The sequence below is a fragment of the Hesperophylax consimilis genome, chromosome 13, assembly GCF_061612785.1.
Source record: "Hesperophylax consimilis isolate HC1 chromosome 13, BYU_Hcon_1.0, whole genome shotgun sequence".
In the NCBI taxonomy this organism is placed as follows: domain Eukaryota; kingdom Metazoa; phylum Arthropoda; class Insecta; order Trichoptera; family Limnephilidae; genus Hesperophylax; species Hesperophylax consimilis.
Window position 1 is genome coordinate 34,470,836 of NC_142848.1, and position 10,790 is coordinate 34,481,625.

Below are 10,790 nucleotides of genomic sequence, written 5' to 3' on the forward strand. Positions count from 1 at the left end.
ATTATTAAAGCAATTTTGTTGACATTGTTTATGACGCAAGTTGCCAAGGATTTTCGTTTTGGATGGTATATAAAGCCAGGAGCATCTTCAATAGCTAATATACGTCTAATTCAGTGCTAGAATTCAGAGTGAACATGAAGACAGTGTTTCTAGTAAGTTTTTCAAGCTAAAATATTTCAGTTTGGATGCAATTTCACTGTAGTTTTTTAACTCTAGGTGTGCCACCGCTAAATTTTCGTTATCCGCCCTTTGATGCTACATTCCTCCTTCGTTTTTTTAACTCTACCGTCTTGACAGATAATTTGATTATATATTATGCAGAATAGCTAGATACATTCAAACAAGTGATTTTTAAAACACTACATTAGGTGGTATATACTTACAGCCTTACTAAAAAAACCACTTCACAACCGTAAATCGGTGTTTTTGTTACACATTGGATAAGGAGTGTGAAATTTCTATTTCGAATTATTACTAATAAAATGTCACGCAAAATTGCATTTTGGCAGACTGGCGCATGCGCAGACTGGCGCATTTTCACGTCATTATTAGTAATATGACAGCCGTGATTTGTAATGTGTGATTTAAAACATATTTTTATTAATATTTTCTATTGTAATGATGAATTCACTATCATATTAATATAATTCAATATATTTACTATTAATTGTGTTATTTTTTGTCAGTTTTAATACATTAATAATGTCGTGTTGTGAATATAGTTGTATGTTATCGTCGGAAGCAAGGATATGTCGGATATTTTATTATTTAATTTACTTTTACGGCGTGACTTTAATAAAACTTCCATGAAAGTGATTTTTTTAATAACATAAAGCCATATTCACACGGAGGTAAAAACAAGATTTAAAAAAATCAACGTTAATATTGTTCAAAAATGGATCCAATATGTCAGATTTTTTGGTTATTTTCAGGGAAATATTATTATTATTTTTAATTGTATTAACAGTATAAAAAGTGAAGTTACAGCTTTCTTGTAAACTTCTTAAATTAAAGGGTCGACAAATTTTTGGTTTCTCTAAAATTTTGCAACGTTTTGATCAAAAATGTTTTTGATACACGTTTTTCATGTTTGAAATTAAAAGATTGAACTTTTTAAATATTTAATTTGAAAGGAAGTTTTATCTAGTTTCTAAAGTTGTATTTTTTACGATATCTTCAAAATGAAGAAATGTGTAGAACATTTAAAATACCTTGGAAAAATTCAAAAACTCATTGTTAAATTATTATTATTTTAAGTTTATACAACAGATAAACAACCCTCGTTGACTGGATAAGCAATGTATATATCTTATGTATCTTTCCATGAACTATTTTATGTTTTATTTTGGTAAGTTTTTCACATACACAGTCGTTTATCAATTGAATAAAGTTTTCACCTCGTTTTTTAGTAAGACCGAAAGTACATAAGTTTTCAATGTAAATCTTTAATCACAATTTTTTTTTCTCCATGCGCCATCTGATTCTATTTTCGTCATAACTTACTTGTCTTACCAGACAATGTGTTTATATATTTATAAAATAGTCTACCATGTGTGATTTCCCCAGAATAGCTAGTTATATTCAGATTTTTTTTAACGTTTCCATGTAGATATTCTGGCGTTTAAGGGGTTAAAGAATTTGACACACTAAATTTAGTGGTACACACAAAGTATATGAGTTTTCAATGTAAATCTTTCTTCACAAAGTTAACAATTTCAAAAAAAATCTTCTATTTTATCTTATTTACACAAATTTTCACGTTGCCAGATCACTTATTTATCACAAACTTATTTTTTATGTATTTTGCACTTTTATTATACACTTCTGTCATGTCATGTCATTAAGACAGTAGTTATAGGTCTTAGTCGTAAGTCACTAGATTATAACTCTTAGATGTAAGTCACTAGTCAGACAGATGTATTTATAATTCAATAAATATATTTTTTCAGCGCCCTTGAGGTAAATTTTCACGAAAACGGCGCATTATTTATTATTCTATGTATTATGTAAGGTACAATATTTTTTCTCTTACCAAATATAATATTTTATGTACGTAAGTAACATAAGTGCGCATTTATAACATGTATTAATAAGTTTTTTTGTGCTTTGTATGAGAAATGAATTTACCTTTTTTAATTGAATCAAATGACGATGTCATATTATTTTCAATTTAATTTAATTTACTCTTTTTAAATAGGGTACATTGAAATGCTTACAATTTTTGTACGTAAGTTTTATAAACAATGATTCAAAAAATTAATTTCAATTTGATAAAAATAAAAGAAATAGTAAAAAGTATATTTTAAACATGTCGGTATAATTCTTATATTATTTGCTAAACTATTTATGTAAATCTAGTAGAAGTCTCCGACGTTGCCCGGGCTTTCCTCAGTTTTTCTGCGGGGTGGAAAATGAAGATAGACTCAGAGGCGGATTAACTGTTGAGAGCGCCCTAGGCAAGCATCTCATCGGCGCCCCTCTAGCGACCACATATTATAAATTTTAACAAGTACCTAAAGTAGCCGAATTTGTAGTTAGGTGGGTTTTACGTGAAAATAAAAATTTCGTGGGAGGGGGGGGGGGGTGGCTAGAGAATTTCAAGAAAATAAAATTTGTCCCGAAAAAAAATTCATGGGGGGGGGGGGGGTGGCTAGAGAATTGTTTAAAATTGATGTTTTTACGTGAAAATTATGTTTTTAACTTGACTCCCAGTCGCCTTTTAGATTTTTTCAGCGCCGATTCTCGTTCTGAGTAGCCTAAATGGCGATATATCGCCCTCGTTGGCAACATCTGCCAGCTATCTTTTTTTTACATACCAAGTTTCATCACAATCGGTTCAGTAGTTTTTTTGCATGAAGAAGTAACATATACCTATACAAACACACACATATACACTTTCGCAGTTATAATATTAATAGAGATAATCAATAAAACATAAAAAATTTAAATGATCAATTATTTATGTAAAGGAATAAGTACTCACTAATAAGTACCTACCTAGAAATGCCTAGGATCCCTTTTTGTTTAAATTACGAATTTTATTTTATGCACTTTTCAAATGTCACTTATGTGTTGTCTTGGTTACACTTAAACAGCATTTATTTATGAACAGCATTGTGTACTCGCTATGTGGCTGACTGAGTGACTAATAAAAATAATGTAATTTTTTAATATAAAAAAGGACGACAAATAAACTTTAAATGTCGTTTCTTTGTACTTCAGAGCAACGCATTGTTTTATTTGTCTTATAAAACGATATTTTTAGTGAAGAAAAATGGAAAAGTTACGATTCACATTTACAGTGTTAGCAGCATTGGGTGGAAAAACCGGTGTGAACTGCATAACTTCAATCGAGTCACCCGATGAACATTTATTTGATATTCCTGATGATTTGAAACTTGCAAGAAAACACACCGCCATAACAACTACGGACGTTTTTACTAAAATTCAGAATTCTCTAAAGAAAAAACATCAAACACGGAAAATATTTATTAACCGGTATTTCAATGGAAGATGCTCCAAGGAACTAGCATCATTGATCCCCTCGGCACCGGTGCATATGTACTCGGTTGACATTTGTCATGTGACAAATGTCAAACGGGTTGCTTCTACGACTCGTTATTGTGTTCAACAGCTCGGCTGTGGAACGATTTGCCGGGCTCTGTGTTTCCTCCTTCCTACAACATGGGTCTCTTCAAGACCCACGTTCACTCCTTCCTCTCCTCAAAAAGACCCTCCACACAGCATCTTCAAAAATGACAGAGGCCCTGAGGGAAATTATTTTCCTCAGAGCCTCTTGTGTTGGGTTAATGTAAAAAAAATATAGGAATTACCTTAACTTTTGAGTTTTAACTTTAAGTTTTAATTTTAACTGAATTTGAGGAAAATTTACTTAGATGAAGGTGGGAATTTACAATTTGGTGAACAATACCTGGACGAAATTAAACATGATACGAGACTTTCTGAAAATAATAATAGTAAGGGTGGTGAAAATAAAAATCTAGGAAAAACAGCAGAAAGATTTTTACTCGAAAAGTTTTCAGGAAAAACATCAAGTGTTAACCAATGGATCAATGATTTATTTATTTATTGTTTGAAACACTTACAGAGTGTTAACTTATTAAATTATTACATTAATATTATTGCGTGGGAATGTGCACAGATATTAACACTCCAATTAAAAATGTTCACAGCATGCGTAAACAAGGTTCAGTTGTTACTAGGCGAAGATGCTAGTAGTGAGAAAAAACAGAAATAATAATAATCAAAAAGAAATATAAAACATGAATATAAAACACGAATATAAAACATGAAATATAAAATATAGTGAGTGTACAGAGAAAGATGAGGAAGAAAAAAAGGAGAATAATAAAGCTAATAACTGTTATTAACAAATTATAACTGTTCTCCATGACATATTATGGTAGAAGATTGTTAATTTGTTTTTTAAAATGTGCGAGACTGTTTGCGAATATATTTATAAGGTCGCATTCAACTGTGTTGTACAGACGACACATTCGAGACAGTGGATTGAAGTATGCAATATTGTTATTAATTATTTCAATATGGAATATATTTTGACTCCTTAAATTAGGTATGTCTATTAGGAACTTTAATATGTATTTATATGTATATATTTTTTTAACCTTACTTATTCACATTTCTTTGTACATATAATGTATAATAGAAAATAGTATATAATAACATAATATAAAATAACAAATTGTATGTAATAACATAATAAGAAAACAAGAAATGAAAACCCACTAAGGCACTGCCTGACTTACTTATAATACCAGTGATGTGTACATCAAATTTATGATTTTGAGAATGAATGTACACGTTTCGAGAAATTAAAGGAGACAGAAAAAATTGAGGTTTTAAAGTATTTACTTGAAAAACAGTGCCTAGATTGGTACACTCGTATGTTAATAAAATGTACATTAAACGCACGATGAGCAATATGGAAAACATTTTTTTGTGAAACATACGGAAACAAAGGTTGGTCACAAGTTAAATATGCATTTGCATTTAAATTTCAAGCAGGTTAATTACGGGAATTAAATTTAAAAATTGGTATATACTAATCACAAAAAAAATTAAACATCTCTGCGTCTACATTTTTGTTTTGCGAAGTTGTTAATAACATCGTCATAGTTTAAAGAGAGCAGTAATTTGGATTCAATGTTAAGTATGGCTAACGAATTTAATCTCCTGTCTGTCATGGTTGAGCGAAGATAATTTTTCACTCTCTTTAGACAGGAAAAACTCCGCTCGCCACTGCAATTGCTGACTGCCGTCGATACGCACATTTTTAAGGCTATGTCAATGTTTGGATAAATTGTTTCAAGTTCTTTTTTTCTTAGAACCTGTAAAATCGCTTTGGTTGTTCGGGGCAGATCTCCATCTCGAGCTATCGTTCTTAAATAAGAACGTAGATGGATACATTCATCAACAAAGCACTTTTCTAAATCACTAGAATATATTGTTACTAACATACTAGCACTATTTTGAACTTCTTCGGTGTTCAAATTGACCAAATTGCTTAAAAACGAAAATTTGGTATAAAAATTGCTGTACGCATCTCGTCTCTTTTGAAGTTCAACGACAAGTCTGTCTATAATTACTAAATATACTGTCACTCTAAATGTTTCCCGACCAGATAATGAAAAAGTAATATCTTCGGCAGATTCATCTGCTGTGAGTTTTCTCTTCCGTATCCTCTTGATGTCCTTTTCATATTCTCTGACTAATGCGAATTCTAAGGCTTGCTCTTCATATTTATTAAAATTTTCCCTTTCTGAAGAAATTATTAGAATCAGACTGTCATACATTTGAATAACTGTACAAATATCAATATCAACGGACTGTAATTTTTTATTGGTTTTATTCATGTGAACTAAAATAAAACCCCAAAACACGATCATGAAAGCAGTTTCTAGTCGTTCTAATTTCAATCTTATGTCTTTAGCTTCACATACAACAGAACGTTTTTCCTCTGTATTGCTCTCGATAGCAATTAAAGCATTGCAAATTTCTGGAAATGACTCTTTCAAACTTTTGCAAGCATCTGCTCGAGCTGACCAGCGTGTGTCAGATGGATTTTTGACAGTAGTTTTATTTTTTTTATCATTACCTAGGATTATTTGTGCTTGTAGAGTTTGCCATCTTTGAGTTGAAGCTGTAAAAAATGTGTAGATTTCTTGAAGGAGACCAAAGAACCAACAAGCTTCTTGAGCGCATTCAGCGGCACATTCACCCACTAGGTTAAGCGAATGTGCAGAGCAGGGTATATATTCTGCTAGGGGACATATTTCTTTTATTTTGGCCTGTAATCCATTGTAAATGCCTGACATATTTGCGGCATTATCATACGACTGGCCTCTACAGTCTAATATATTAATTTCAATCATGTCCAATGTTTTAATAATAGCATTTGCTATGTCTTGTGATTTGTGACCGACATTTGCGATAAACTTAAGAAAACGTTCAACGGGCGTACCGTCGGTTTGAATGTATCGGATCACGAAAGTTAATTGGTCAATGTGGGAAATATCTGGTGTTGAATCCACTATTATTGAATAATATTTTGGTATCTTGATTTCATGTTTTATTTGTGTTAATATTTTGTTTGCCATCAATTCAATAAATTCGTCACACGTTGTAGAACTTAAGTAATTGGTATATCCCTTTCCCTTGCCGCCATATTGAGCAATATGTTTACTTAAAAACGGATCAAACTCCGCTATGAGTTCCAGCGTCATTAAGTAATTTCCGTTATGAAGAGAGCCAAGTTTTTCGTCATGTCCTCTAAAAGGTAAACCACGCGATGCTAAAGATTTTACAGTGGCAACCACTCGTTTTAAAACTTCACGCCAATAAGTCATCTCTTCTAGAAATTGAGCGGCGAGCTCATGATCGACACGACCGTCAATGTTAGATCTACGTTGCAAGCTCAAAATACATGTTTTATGTTCACATGAGTTTTCGTGGCTTTCTAATCTATTCGATGCGTTCTTTCAATCATTAAAACCAACATCTTGTTTTCCAAAACTAGTTCCACCACCGAATAATAAACAAGGTCCACAATAAACTTTACCTGTGCTTGGAGAGTAAATAAGCCATTTCCTTGGAAGTTTTTCTCTATTTAACAACTTTCTTTCAAACATTGTTTTTGTCAAAAAACGTGAGATTTAATCTTCATATATTCTCTTACTCAATGAAAAATCTGCATTTTGATTTTGATTAAATCCATTAATTGCAATGTATTCTTGTGTTTCGTTATTGATATCCCACTTGACTGGGTCACATCCCACGATAAACAGTCTATTTTGCGACTGCCTCACAACTTCTACGGCTGACGGAGTAGGCAGCATGGACAAATCGTGTTGTTTAGAACTAGTAGGAATTTCACATTGAATAGACTCGGTAGAAGACGCACTGTGAATTGCGTTAGAAAATTCCGAATCATCACTTTTTAATTTAGAAAAAAATGTCTCAATATTTTTTTTTATTTTTTTATTTTTATTTTTTTTATTTATTATTTAACATTATAAATGATAACAATATGCATATGTTTCGTATGCTTTATAATATTTTGATTTTTTTCTTCTTTTTCCTTAGCCTTCCTTTTATAAGCTGCACCACTAGGTTTCTTCTTCAATTCACTCATTATTTGGGTAATGAACTAAAACGCAATGTACTAATTAATTCACTCAAATACCGCTGCGAGTACGTAATCAATAGAAGCGCGCGTAACCGGCGACATCCAAGCTGAAAGTGATGAGTGTGACTGTCACCCCGTCATCCGTTCGGAAGTCCGGTGCCGGCCGCTTATCCCCTGCCCCCGCTGCGCCCTTTGCCCTGCAATCTAGCAACGCCCGCGAACGAATCCACGAGCGAGCGGTCTTCTATTAAAAAATCATGCGATGGAGGCATGGAGGAATAATCAAGAAGGCGAGTATGCTTTGGAAGCTCTGCATCTATACAGAAGTAAATAATCTTTTATATTGTGTAAGCAGGTGCATACTTACTTACAAAATTAAGTTTATATATTTTCATTTATTATTATTCAGTTACAAAGGGGCGCCCGCCGGCGCCCCTTTGTAACTGGCGCCCCTAGGCACGTGCCTACTTTGCCTTAGGGTTAATCCGCCACTGAGATAGACAGATTGTTCCCGTTGTTTTTAAGTTCATGTGTGCAAAATTTCATCGATCTCAGAATAAATACGATTGTATTAAAAAAAACATTAGGCTACAACGCGCCGTCCGCCACAAACACTAGACAATAATGAGAAGATAATCAATAAAAGAACGTGAGTTATAACTGAGAGTAAATTATAATAAAAATGAATATTCATTAATATTATGATAAAAGATTCCGAATAATTTATTTTTATTGCAATTGTAATTTGTCTACAAGGATGTTAGTTTGGAACACATCAAAACTTTTTTCACGTTTTTTAATGACTTAAATGAAGATGTCACGTGACAACGAAACTAGTTGTTAGCTTTTACTGGATTACATTTGCACAAGACATTTGACTTTTTTTCTTTCTTAAAGACAGACAAACGTTCCCGGGTTACGAATAACCTGACAATATTCTCCTACTACCACCACAGTAAACAGAAAATGTTGCTTGTGTTGTGATGGAGGACTTAGCCAGCCGAGAAATTGAACACACAACGCCTGGATCGTACCCAAACGCGATGCCGTTTCAGCCAACTGATTCCATTGTATATGTACCTTTTGATTAAAAATAATAATAATTCTTTTTTCTTGGGTATTTTGGTCTCAAACCCAAATATAAGTTTTGTATGAAAAAGGCCACTTAGAATTAAAAATGACATGATAATCGTATTGATTTTTAATATTTTTTTGTGATTTGCCCTTAATTGTTCGGAGACAGTGGGAATATGGAGGAATATGAATCTGAAGGGTAGTTGGAATTTATACCTAATACAGAAATTGTTATTTATTTTCAGATGATAGTTATTTATTTTCAGATGATAGTTATTTATTTTCCGATGATTATTTATTTTTATTTTTAGATGATTGTTTTTTTTTGGTTATTGTTTTTTCTTTCGATGATTGTTATGTATTTTCAGATGATTGTTATGTATTTTCAGATGATTGTTATTTATTTTCCGATGATTGTTATTTACTTTCAGATGATTGTTATATTTGCCGATGATTGTATTTACTTTCAGATGATTGTTGTATTATCAGATTATTGTTATTTATTTTCAGATGATTTTTTTATTTTATTTTTTTATTATTTTTGTTTTTTTCAGATATTTGTGATTTTCATGGTGATGGTGGCGTGCCTGGCCCTACCGGCGCCCAAAGCCGAACCTGACTCCGGTAGTTACGAGCATGGCTACGGGGGACACGGCCACGGGAGCCACGAGCACTACGGAGGCTACGGCTCCGGGAGCAATGAGCACCACGGGGGCTACGGTGGCTACGGGGGCCATGGACATCATCATCACCACGGATGATACAATTCTATTGAAGAGGTAATTTAATCGGTTCCATGACAAAACAGGACGGTGACAAATAAGAACATTGAAGAAATGTGAACAAAAAGAACAAACAAACATAAAACCTAACCTAACCTAGTATTTTAATCATGTTCTGTTGTGTCACTGTTATGTTTGGCCATAAAGGTGAAGCTAGCAGTCCACAATGGAGCGCCGGTACCAACCCTGATGTATGGCAGTGAGGCACGAAGCTGGCAGTGGAAGGATTAAAGTAAACTGATTGCAGTTTAAATTAGATCCCTGAGGATCCATGAGACATCGTAAAACCATGTATTACCGTGTAAAAAATGTGAAGATCCGCCAATAATACAAAACTGATGTAAGCGTAATGATTAACATTAAGAACGGGACGCTTAGATGGTTTGTGCAAGAAGAGCGAATGAACGAAGGAAGGATTCTAAAAGAAAATCTGACGCGAATACGAATGCAGAATTCGTGGACGCCCGGGGAAGACATGGTATAGATCAGCTGAACCAAACACTTGTCAAGAGTCAGATTAACAGAATTGTGTGTAAGAGTAGATGTATGTATGTATTTGTACAAACAAACCAATGACTGATTGTTGTAAGATTTGTGTGAATTAAAATATGTACATAAAAAACTGAATAAACAAATTAAAAAATATATATAAAAACAAAATGATTTTGATTGAAGCAAGTAGTGATGTGTGCCAAGATCGAGTTATTTAGCGGTTTGACCGGTAATCAGAAGGCTGCGAGTTCAATTCCCGTCGGCGATATCTATTTTTCCTCGGAAGATATTTTCAATTTATAAAGATGTTTCAGGCTAATAATTATTGCTTAAAAATAATAAATATTTTATTGTTTCAGTTTCCCATCTTCACGACAACAGCACCATTTAAAGGCCTACTACCCATCTTCGGAATTTCTTGACTAAATAATGTAACTGTTGTTTTGTAAAATATTAATTATCCCTGTTATAAATATAAGATTCATAACTGAAATTAAACATATAAAAAAATCTATTCTTATTTATCTATGATACCATCGACTCATTATTTTTCCAAAAAAATAGCCACATAATACAAATAGGGCAAAATTATATATTAAACATCCATTAATGCAACACTCAAAACAAAACACATTCGTTCACCGCGCTTCATACACTTTTGACACTGCTTACAGTGAATTCGACTTAATTAATACGGAACCTCACATTTTCAAACCTAAATTTAGAAAATAACATTCACACAAAACATATATTTTTTTTTAAAGAAAGACAAACAT

The 10,790-nt window shown here is 32.8% G+C and overlaps 1 long non-coding RNA gene across 1 annotated transcript; it reads left to right on the forward strand.

Annotated features, from left to right (window-relative positions):
* The first annotated feature begins 7 nt into the window (after positions 1-7).
* LOC149418882 (uncharacterized) lies at positions 8-10,529 on the forward strand. The gene is made up of 3 exons (XR_016302995.1): positions 8-152; positions 9,295-9,519; positions 10,374-10,529. It is a non-coding gene; the product is annotated as an uncharacterized LOC149418882 (long non-coding RNA).
* Positions 10,530-10,790: the final 261 nt, after the last annotated feature.